General features: G+C 48.6%; 1 protein-coding gene across 2 annotated transcripts in view; it reads left to right on the top strand.

Annotated features, from left to right (window-relative positions):
- The window catches only part of LOC308700528 (thyroglobulin-like), a 467,177-nt gene that overhangs the window by 182,013 nt on the left and 272,430 nt on the right, over positions 1-12,734 (top strand). The window lies entirely within an intron of this gene.

The following is a 12,734-nucleotide window of genomic DNA, read 5'->3' as shown; positions in this document are numbered from 1 at the left end:
AACCGCCTAGCAACACCATAACAACCACCCAGAATACCCTAGCAACTGCCTAGCAACGCCCTAGCAACCATCCAGAATACCCTAGCAACCGCCTAGCAACATCATAGCAACTACTCAGAATACCCTAGCAACCGCCTAGCAACGCCCTAGCAACCACCCAGAACACCCTAGCAACCGCCTAGCAACACCATAGCAACCACCCAGAATACCCTAGCAACTGCCTAGCAACAACCCTAGCAACCACCCAGAACACCCTTGCAACCACCTAGCAAAGCCCTAGCAACCACATAGAACACCCTAGCAACACCCTAGCAACCACCTGAACAACATGAATAAGCCATATCTCAGCACCACAACATCGTACAGACATGTTTGTTAGTTCGTATGCAATCATGTACCACACTCTAGCAACCGAGTGGCGAGTTTTGCCACTGCAAGCACCACTTCACATTTTCTTCAGGAAATGTACATTCTAGTTATTATTCTTCTACTTCTTATTATTCCGGACAAAAGTTTGGCGCGTAACTCGCCCCGCACCGTTTGTCACAGACCCCTGAGTGAGGTGTCAAATCGACCGGCTCATTGAGGAGAGGTGTGCTATGACTTTTATAAGCGATCGGGGGGGCGGTGTTCGCCCCAGGGGTGAAAAAGCGTCCCAAAAAGTCCCAATGACTTAACATTGGGACGAACTTTGAGCACTCGTAGCTCGGAGCGAGGATTTCGGAGAAACGTGTGATTTGCCACATTTGAAGAGGCTGACAGGCTCTGTAAGAACATACCTCACAATGGGGTAAAAGTTGCACCCCTGGGGGGCAGGAGCGTCCCAAAGTTTCCCATTGACTTACAATGGTGTAGGACGGCCCATGAAATGGGCCGTCCTACACATTGCATAGGGATTTTGTATTGAACGTAGCTCTGGATCACAGTGTCAGAGAGACAAGGGGGAGGGCTCATTTTACTCAGACGACCAATCAGTCTCTAAGGATCATTGTGAAGCTATCAAGCCACGCCCTAGCAACCATTTAGAGCACCTTAGCAACAAGTCCCATAGACTTCCATTGAAAGAGATCAAAGGGATATCTCCGGACTGAATTGTCATAGAAACATGGGGGTGGTCTCATTTGACTCGGGGAAGCAAACAGCCAATCTTGAATCACCTCAACACTTCCTAGCCCCTCCCTAGCAACCATTGTCGAACACCTTAGCAACCAAAATCCAAAGAGGGATATCTTCCATTCTGAATGTCACAGAGGCATGGGAGTTGGTTTATATCATTTATAGTGACAAGAAGCCTTTGCAGTTTCATCATTGGCAGCTGCCAAGCAACTCCATAGCAACCAAACAGAGTACCCTAGCAACCATTTTACAAGACCTATATCTCTGCACCAGAACATCATAAAGAGATGGGGTTAAGACAAGTTTGACTCAGGGCAGCAAACAGCCATTCATGAGACACCACAACACTTGCTAGCCCCGCCCTAGCAACCATTGTCAAGCACCTTAGCAACCAAAATCCATAGAGGGATGTCTTTCATTCTGAATGTCACAGAGGAATGGGAGTTGGTTTATATCATTCATACTGACAAGCAGCCTTTAGAGTTTCATGATTGGCAGCTGCCAAGCCATTCCCTAGCAACCAAACAAAGTACCTTAGCAACCATTTTGCAAGACCTATTTCTCTGCATCAGAACATCGTATAGAGATGGGGGTTGGCTCTTTTGACTCATACTAGCAAAGAGGAATTCCAACATGCTACACATGCTAGCTGTGAATAGCTACATGCTAATAGCGATTAGGTAAGTGCTAAATCATGCCAAGAAAATGCTAAGAACTGCAATAGTAATCATCAGTGACAACTACCAACCACTTAGTAACACCATAGTAACCACCCATAATACCTTAGCAACCACCCTGAACACCCTAGCAACTGCCTAGCAACCGCCTAGCAACCACCCAAAATACCCTACCAACCACCTAGCAACACCATAGGAACCACCCAGAACACCCTAGCAACGCCCTAGCAACCACCCAGAATACCCTAGCAACCGCCTAGCAACACCATAGCAACCACCCAGAACACCCTAGCAACTGCCTAGCAACGCCTAGCAACCACCCAGAATACCCTAGCAACCACCTAGCAACACCATAGCAACCACCCAGAACAACCTAGAAACTGCCTAGCAACACCCTAGCAACCACCCAGAACACCCTAGCAACTGCCTAGCAACACCCTAGCAACCACCCAGAACACCCTAGCAACTGCCTAGCAACCACTCAGAATACCCTAGCAACCGCCTAGCAACACCATAGCAACCACCCAGAACACCCTAGCAACTGCCTAGCAACGCCCTAGTAACCACCCAGAATACCCTAGCAACCGCCTAGAAACACCATAGCAACCACCCAGAACACCCTAGCAACCACCCAGAACACCCTAGCAACGCCCTAGCAACCACCCCGAATACCCTAGCAACCGCCTAGCAACCACCCAGAATACCCTAGCAACTGCCTAGCAACGCCCTAGCAACCACCCAGAATACCCTAGCAACCGCCTAGCAACCACCCAGAATACCCTAGCAACTGCCTAGCAACGCCCTAGCAACCACCCACAATACCCTAGCAACCACCCAGAACACCCTAGCAACTGCCTAGCAACGCCCTAGCAACCACCCAGAATACCCTAGCAGCCGCCTAGCAACACCCTAGCAACCACCCAAAACACCCTAGCAACTGCCTAGCAATGCCCTAACAACCACCCAGAATACCCTATCAACTGTCCAGCAACACCCTAGCAACCACCCAGAATACACTAGCAACACCTGAACAACACGAATAAGCCATATCTCAGCACCAGAACATCGTACAGACATGTTTGTTGGCTCGTATGCAATCATTTACCACATTCTAGCAACCGAGTGGCGAGTTTTGCCACTGCAAGCACCATTTCACATTTTCTTCAGGAAATGTACATTCTAGTTATTATTATTATTCTGTTAAAAACTGTTGACTCAAACTCGTCCTAGAGCTTTAACTCTACATACTCCAAACTCGGCTCAGACCTTCAAACTGTTCTGAAGTTAGTTGCTATATCTTTTTAGACTGATCGGACTTACGGTTTTCCTAAAAATGCCGATCAAAACTCGGAAAAACTCCCATTGACTTACATTGGGGAGTTCTAAAAAATTCAAATCCAGATTCAAACTCACCAACCGACGAAAATTCAAATCTAAATACCTTGAAGACTAAACCAAACTGCCTTTCTATATAGCCAATGAGACTCATTTAAACTAATAAACTCTAAACTCATACACTTATAAACTAATTAACTTATAAACTCATGAATTCATAGACTTATGAACTCTTTAACTCATAAATTAATAAACTCTGAACTCTTAAACTCATTTAAACTTATAAAGTCTAAACTCATTTAAACTTATAAACTCTAAACTCATTTAAAACTTATAAACTCTAAACTCAAAAACTCTTACACTTATAAACTCATCAATTTATAGACTTATAAACTCTAAACTCATAAACTCTGAGTGTGTGTGTGTGTGTCACATACACACACTCTAAACTCATTTAAACTTGTAAACTTGTAAACTCAAAACTCGTAAACTACTTTAAACTTCAAACCACTTTAAACTTCTTAAGTTTAAAGCTTCCAGCTCCCAAGCAACTCCATAGCAACCAAACTTGAGTACCCTAGCAACCGTTTTGCAAGACCTATATCTCTGTATCAGAACATCGTATAGAGATGAGGCTTGGCTCTTTTGACTCATGCTAGCAAACAGCACTTCCAACATGCTACACATGCTAGCAGTGAATAGCTACATGCTAATAGCGATTAGTTAAGTGCTAAATCATGCCAAGATCATGCTAAGAACTCTATAAAAACTCCATAGTAACCATCTGTGACAACTACCAACCACCTAGTAACACCATATCAACCGCCCTGAATACCTTAGCAACCGCCTAGCAACACCATAGCAACCACCGAGAACACCCTAGCAACCGCCTAGCAACCACCCATAATACCCTAGCAACACCATAGCAACACCATAGCAACCACCCAGAACACCCTAGCAACCGCCTAGCAACCGCCTAGCAACCACCAAGAATACCCTAGCAACCACCTAGCAACACCATAGCAACCACCCAGAACACCCTAGCAACCGCCTAGCAACCACCCAGAACACCCTAGCAACCGCCTAGCAACCGCCTAGCAACAACCCAGAACACCCTAGCAACCGCCTAGCAACATCCTAGCAACCACCCAAAATACCTTAGCAACCGCCTAGCAACACCATAGCAACCACCCAGAACACCCTAGCAACCGCCTAGCAACCACCCAAAATACCTTAGCAACCGTCTAGCAACACCATAGCAACCACCTAGAACACCCTAGCAACCGTCTAGCAACCACCCAAAAAGACCTTAGCAACCACCCAGAACACCCTAGCAACCACCCAAAATACCCTAGCAACCGCTTAGCAACAGCATAGCAACCACCCAGAACACCCTAGGAACTGCCTAGCAACCACCGAGAACACCTTAGCAACCCACTAGAAAACCCCCAACAACTTTTTAACTTTAAACTACCTAATTTAAACTTTAAACTACTTTAAACTTCAAACCAATTTAAACTTTAAACAAATTTAAACTTTAAACTAATTTAAACTTCAAACTAATTTAAACTTTAAGCTAATTTACACTTCAAACTAATTTAAACTTTAAACTACTTTAAACTTTAAACTACTTTAAACTTCAAACTAATTTAAACTTTAAACTACTTTATACTTCAAACTAATTTAAACTTTAAACTACTTTAAACTTTAAACTAATTTAAACTCCAAACTATTTTAAACTTCTTTAAACTTTCTGGTCCGCCAACTTAAAGTTTGTCTCGACGAACTTTTTAATCTAGTTATTATTATTATTATTATTATTATTCTGTTAAAAACTGTTGACTCAAACTCGTCCTAGAGCTTTAACTCTACATACTCCAAACTCGGCTCAGACACTCAAACTGATCTGAAGTTAATTGCTTTATCTTTTCAGACTGATCGGACTTACCGTTTTCCTAAAAATGACGATCAAAACTCGGAAAAACTCCCATTGACTTGCATTGGGGAGTTCTAAAAAAATTCAAATCATGATTCAAACTCACCAACCAACAAAAATTCAAATCTAAATACCTTGAAGACTAAACCAAACAGCCGTTCTATATACTATATTAGCCAATGAGACTCATTTAAACTAATTAACTCTAAACTCATTCACTTATAAACTAATTAACTTAAATTTAATAACTAATTAACTAATAAACTCATGAATTCATAGACTTATGAACGCTTAAACTCATAAATTAATAAACTCTGAACTCTAAACTCATTTAAACTTATAGGGCCCTATCTTGCACCCAGCGCAATTGACTTTGTACAGCGACGCATGTATCATTCCTATTTTGCACCCACGCAAAGCGCGCTTTTCCTTCCACAGAAGCACGTCGCTAAACTAGGGAATTGTCACGGGACACTGAACGAGAGACGAGGATTCAAGTGCAGAGAAGATTTAATAAACAAACATAGACAAAATACAAAAACTCAGAACTCAGATACCAACAGCACAGGAACATCAAATACAGGTAACACGGACAACGAGCCAGCACAAGACTACAAACACAAGGAGGCTAAATAGGGGAACAAACAAAGGAGGGTAACGAACACAACAGGTGGGACAAATTAACCAAATAATCAGATAACAAGATGGGAGGGGCTAGACAATAAACAAGAACACATGGCAAACAACAAAAACACCCATGTGCAGCACAAGACAGGACAGGCATGTGACATTACCCCCTCCCTACGGAGCGGCTACCAGACGCTCCACAAGACCCGAACGGAACGGGAGGGACAGACCAGGGTGGGACGGGAGGGACAGACCAGGGCGGGACGGGAGGGACAGACCAGGGCGGGACGGGAGGGACAGACCAGGGCGGGACGGGAGGGACAGACCAGGGCGGGACGGGAGGGACAGACCAGGGCGGGACGGGAGGGACAGACCAGGGCGGGACACAAAGTTCGAGAGTCCAGGGCGGTGCAGACCGTCCATCTGGCGGCCAGGGCGGAGACTCTCTCTTGGGCGGCCAGGGCGGAGACTCTCTCTTGGGCGGCCAGGGCGGAGACGACCCCTCGGGCGGCCAGGGCGGAGACGACCCCTCGGGCGGCCAGGGCGGAGACGACCCCTCGGGCGGCCAGGGCGGAGACGACCCCTCGGGCGGCTCAGGAACAGACCCCACCGGCTCAGGAACAGACCCCACCGGCTCGGGCACTGGAACAGACACCACCGGCTCGGGCACTGGAACAGACACCACCGGCTCGGGCACTGGAACAGACACCACCGGCTCGGGCACTGGAACAGACACCACCGGCTCGGGCACTGGAACAGACACCACCGGCTCGGGCACTGGAACTGGCACCACCGGCTTGGGCACTGGAACTGGCACCACCGGCTCGGGCACTGGAACAGACACCACCGGCTCGGGCACTGGAACAGACACCACCGGCTCGGGCACTGGAACAGACACCACCGGCTCGGGCACTGGAACAGACACCACCGGCTCGGGCACTGGAACAGACACCACCGGCTCGGGCACTGGAACTGGCACCACCGGCTTGGGCACTGGAACTGGCACCACCGGCTCAGGAACAGACCCCACCGGCTCAGGCACTGGAACAGACACTGGAACTGGCACCACCGGCTCGGGCACGGGAACTGGCACCACCGGCTCGGGCACTGGAACTGGCACCACCGGCTCGGGCACTGGAACTGGCACCACAGGCTCGGGCACTGGAACTGGCACCACCGGCTCAGGTTCAGGAACAGACACAGACACAGACACAGGCTCAGGAACAGACACAGGCTCAGGAACAGACACAGGCTCAGGAACAGACACTGGCTCAGGAACAGACACTGGCTCAGGAACAGACACTGGCTCGGGAACAGACACTGGCTCGGGAACAGACACTGGCTCGGGAACAGACACTGGCTCGGGAACAGACACTGGCTCGGGAACAGACACTGGCTCGGGAACAGACACTGGCTCGGGAACAGACACTGGCTCGGGAACAGACACTGGCTCGGGAACAGACACTGGCTCGGGAACAGACACTGGCTCGGGAACAGACACTGGCTCGGGAACAGACACTGGCTCGGGAACAGACACTGGCTCCGGCTCAGGAACAGACACTGGCTCCGGCTCAGGAACAGACACTGGCTCCGGCTCAGGAACAGACACTGGCTCCGGCTCAGGAACAGACACTGGCTCCGGCTCAGGAACAGACACTGGCTCCGGCTCAGGAACAGACACTGGCTCCGGCTCAGGAACAGACACTGGCTCCGGCTCAGGAACAGACACTGGCTCCGGCTCAGGAACAGACACTGGCTCCGGCTCAGGAACAGACACTGGCTCCGGCTCAGGAACAGACACTGGCTCCGGCTCAGGAACAGACACTGGCTCCGGCTCAGGAACAGACACTGGCTCCGGCTCAGGAACAGACACTGGCTCCGGCTCAGGAACAGACACTGGCTCCGGCTCAGGAACAGACACAGGCTCCGGCTCAGGAACAGACACAGGCTCCGGCTCAGGAACAGACACAGGCTCCGGCTCAGGAACAGACACAGGCTCCGGCTCAGGAACAGACACAGGCTCCGGCTCAGGAACAGACACAGGCTCCGGCTCAGGAACAGACACAGGCTCCGGCTCAGGAACAGACACTGGCTCCGGCTCAGGAACAGACACTGGCTCCGGCTCAGGAACAGACACTGGCTCCGGCTCAGGAACAGACACTGGCTCCGGCTCAGGAACAGACACTGGCTCCGGCTCAGGAACAGACACTGGCTCCGGCTCAGGAACAGACACTGGCTCCGGCTCAGGAACAGACACTGGCTCCGGCTCAGGAACAGACACTGGCTCCGGCTCAGGAACAGACACTGGCTCCGGCTCAGGAACAGACACTGGCTCCGGCTCAGGAACAGACACTGGCTCCGGCTCAGGAACAGACACTGGCTCCGGCTCAGGAACAGACACTGGCTCCGGCTCAGGAACAGACACAGGCTCCGGCTCAGGAACAGACACAGGCTCCGGCTCAGGAACAGACACAGGCTCCGGCTCAGGAACAGACACAGGCTCCGGCTCAGGAACCGACACTGGCTCCGGCTCAGGAACCGACACTGGCTCCGGCTCAGGAACAGACACTGGCTCCGGCTCAGGAACAGACACTGGCTCCGGCTCAGGAACAGACACTGGCTCCGGCTCAGGAACAGACACTGGCTCCGGCTCAGGAACAGACACTGGCTCCGGCTCAGGAACAGACACTGGCTCCGGCTCAGGAACAGACACTGGCTCCGGCTCAGGAACAGACACCACCGGCTCAAGTGTGTGCGTAGCCCACACACACAACATGGCTGTGGCCATAATGGCCAGTGTCGCGGTCACAGAGGGCTCAGGCTCAGGAACAGACACCACCGGCTCAGACACAGGCTCGACGGCGGCCATCTTGTCAGGGGACACAGGCTCGGCAGGCGTGATGTGAACAGGCTCGGCGGCGGCCATCTTGTCCGAAGACACAGGCTCGACGGCGGCCATCTTGTCAGGGGACACAGGCTCGGCAGGCGTGACTTGAACAGGCTCGGCGGCAGCGACGACCATCTTGTCCGAAGACATAGGCTCAGGAACAGTCTCTGGCTGGGCCGACGTGACGTGAACAGTCTCTGGCTGGGCCGACGTGACGTGAACAGTCTCTGGCTGGGCCGACGTGACGTGAACAGTCTCTGGCTGGGCCGACGTGACGTGAACAGTGTCTGGCTGGGCAGACGTGACGTGAACAGTCTCTGGCTGGGCAGACGTGACGTGAACCGTCTCTGGCTGGGCAGACATGACGTGAACCGTCTCTGGCTGGGCAGACGTGACGTGAACCATCTCTGGCTGGGCAGACGTGACGTGAACAGTCTCTGGCTGGGCAGATGTGACGTGACGTTGAAGTGGCGCCTTTCTCCTCCTCCTCCGTCTCCTGACCACCGGCTCCGAAACCACCGAACCACCTCCTCCGATCTGATCACCGTCAGACATGGTGCTCTCCTCCTCCAAAGTTCTCTGAGCACACCTGGCAAAATATTCAAACAGGGAAATGGAGTTTCCCTTGTTCTCCCCCGGAGGAAAAATCTCGCTCTGCTGAATCCACATACTTGGCTGGCTCGTTCTGTCACGGGACACTGAACGAGAGACGAGGATTCAAGTGCAGAGAAGATTTAATAAACAAACATAGACAAAATACAAAAACTCAGAACTCAGATACCAACAGCACAGGAACATCAAATACAGGTAACACGGACAACGAGCCAGCACAAGACTACAAACACAAGGAGGCTAAATAGGGGAACAAACAAAGGAGGGTAACGAACACAACAGGTGGGACAAATTAACCAAATAATCAGATAACAAGATGGGAGGGGCTAGACAATAAACAAGAACACATGGCAAACAACAAAAACACCCATGTGCAGCACAAGACAGGACAGGCATGTGACAGGAATGAACTTGCGCTCCCTGGGCGGTTCAGCGCAAAAAAGCAGGCGTGTCCCGGCGCAAACGTTCCTTCATGCTATTTTGCAGGTTTAGAAAACAATTGCGCCACTAACCAGGAAAAAATTGTTTAAAGTCAGTGGCGCGTTGCGCATGTTATTCATATGCTATTTTATGGGCGCATGCTTGGCCATAATCAATGTAGCGTGAGCACAACGCGCATACACTTTGATTCTCTCATCTACACAGAAGCAGCAGTTTTCATTTTTGCAAATCATACATTATTACGATAGATAGATAGATAGATAGATAGATAGATAGATAGATAGATAGATAGATAGATAATTTATTATAAAAGCATACATCTAGCTTACACATTTACCCAAATTATCATACGCCTTTTTAACCTAAGTTAATTTGGGTGTGTTTCTCCATCCCCAAAGTCCCTGACGAGCGTTGCTCTCCTCGGCTGTGAACCGCTCCTGGCGCGCGCCTGGCAAATCTGCCGTTATAATAGGAATCCGCTTTAGAACAAGCGCGCCTGCTCTTAAAGGGAATGTGACATGACGCTCTGATTGGTTTATTTCACGTTACGCCCAAACCACACCTATGAATAATGAAGCTACTTCAGACCAACTCATTTTAGATTTGCGCCGGGCGCAAGTGTCATTTATCCCGCCGGGAAAATAGCAACAGCGCCAAGACCCGCCCACAAAGTTACTTGCGCTTTGCGCTTTGACACTTGCGTTTCAGATCGTTAAAATAGGGGCCATAAACTCTAAACTCAAAAACTCGTACACTTATAAACTCATCAATTTATACACTTATAAACTCTAAACTCATAAACTCTGAGTGTGTGTGTGTATGTCTGAGTGAGTGTGTGAGCGAGGTAGTGTGTGTGTTTGTGTGTGTGTGTGTGTGTGTGTATCTATCTAACTTATTTATCTATCTATCATAAACTTCAAACTACTTTAAATTACTTTAAACTTCAAACCACTTTAAACTTCTTAAGTTTTAATGCTCCCGGCTCCCAAGCAACTCCATAGCAACCAAACTTGAGTACCCTAGCAACCATTTAGCAAGACCTATATCTCTGTATCAGAACATCGTATAGAGATGAGGTTTGGCTCTTTTGACTCATGCTAGCAAACAGCACTTCCAACATGCTACACATGCTAGCAGTGAATAGCTACATGCTAATAGTGATTAGTTAAGTGCTAAATCATGCCAAGATCATGCTAAGAACTCTATAAAAACTCCATAGTAACCATCTGTGACAACTACCAACCACCCTAGTAACACCATATCAACCGCCCTGAATACCTTAGCAACCACCTAGCAACACCATAGCAACCACCCAGAACACCCTAGCAACCACCTAGCAACCTCACAGAACACCCTAGCAACCACCCAAAATACCTTAGAACACCCTAGCAACACCATAGCAACCACTCAGAACACCCTAGAAACTGCCTAACAACCACCCAGAACACCCTACCAACCACCCAAAATACCTTAGAACACCCTAGCAACACCATAGCAACCACCCAGAACACCCTAGCAACCACCCAAAATACCATAGAACACCATAGCAACACCATAGCAACCACTCAGAACACCCTAGCAACCACCCAAAATACCTTAGGAAACCCTAGTAACACCATAGCAACCACATTTAAAACACCCTAGCAACTGCTTAACAACCACCCAGAACACCCTAGCAACCACCCAAAATACCTTAGGACACCCTTTGAAACATCATAGCAACCACTCAAAACACCCTAGCAACTGCCTAACAACCACCCAGAACACCCTAGCAGCCACCCAAAATACCTTAGAACACCCTAGCAACACCATAGCAACCCACTCAGAACACCCTAGCAACCACCTAGAAACCACCCAGAACACCCTAACAACCACACAAAATACCCTAGCAACCGCCCAAAAGACCTTAGCAACCACTCAAAACACTCTAGCAACTGCCTAACAACCACCCAGAACACCCTAGCAACCACCCAAAATACCTTAGGACACCCTAGCAACTGCCTAACAACCACCCAGAACACCCTAGCAACCACCCAAAATACCTTACAACACCCTAGCAACACTCTAGCAACTGCCTAACAACCAAGCACCCTTAGCAGAACACCCTAGCAACGCGCCTGCGCCACACACACATTCCAGCATTGCAATCTTGACATCTCAGCCTGTTCATTATAGCCCTAATAAAATATAATAAAATAGTCAACCTAACATATAAAAATGACCCTGCTCTGTTTAAATAGTCAGTAGTACAATTTGTACCATTCATAGTAAGCACTGCTCCACTGTGAAGTTTTCAAGCACATTTTTGCGCGTGTGAAGAGGATGATTTTTTTCTGTCGATATTGGAACACGAGTGAAGTACAAAGCCTATAATAAAGAATAGTTTAGCATCCAAATACATCGCAAATGTTGAAACATTTTGATTCTAATGAGAGGGTTACGTGAGCCCAACACTGCTTACTTTCGTTTTTATTTTTACATTAAATTTAGAAGATTTGTTGTGGAATATTTTGAGTGTATCAAAAAATCAGAATAAGGTGAGTCAAGTAATATTTTCTGTGTTATATATATATATATATATATATATATATATATAGCTGCTAGCAGCGATGAAGAGCCAAAGCCGGCAGCACCGCCACCCCGGTGCTTTGAGGTAACTAAAGGCTCCGGGGTTGCGGTGCCACCGGCTTGGGCCTGTAATCGCTGCTCGCAGCTATATTTTTTATATTTTCTATATGATTTTTTTTCACTTCTCGGGCACTTTTGGGGCCCTTAACATGCTCGAAAACTCTTGAATCTTTGCACACGGGTCAGAACCCGTGGCCATCAGGGCCGGGCTGAAGCTGGTACCCGGGCATGGAAGGGGGGGCTCGACAGCGCCCCCTGAAACAGGATCCGAACACTTGTCCATAAATCAAACACACTTGCATGTAATAATATGAAACTCAGTACACATATAGATGTCATTGGGGCGAGCAACTTCCGCACTCTATGTTATTAGCTCCACCCAACAGGAAGTCGGCTATTATGGGTTGTTTGAAAAATGCATCCTCTTGAATTTGAAATACTCCTCCTAGAGAATTCATCTGATCGCCACCAAACT

This window comes from Scardinius erythrophthalmus, assembly GCF_964197995.2.
Source record: "Scardinius erythrophthalmus genome assembly, chromosome: 13".
Taxonomy (NCBI): Eukaryota; Metazoa; Chordata; class Actinopteri; order Cypriniformes; family Leuciscidae; genus Scardinius; species Scardinius erythrophthalmus.
Note: the sequence above shows the minus strand (reverse complement) of the source record. Positions and strands in the feature narration are given on the sequence as shown.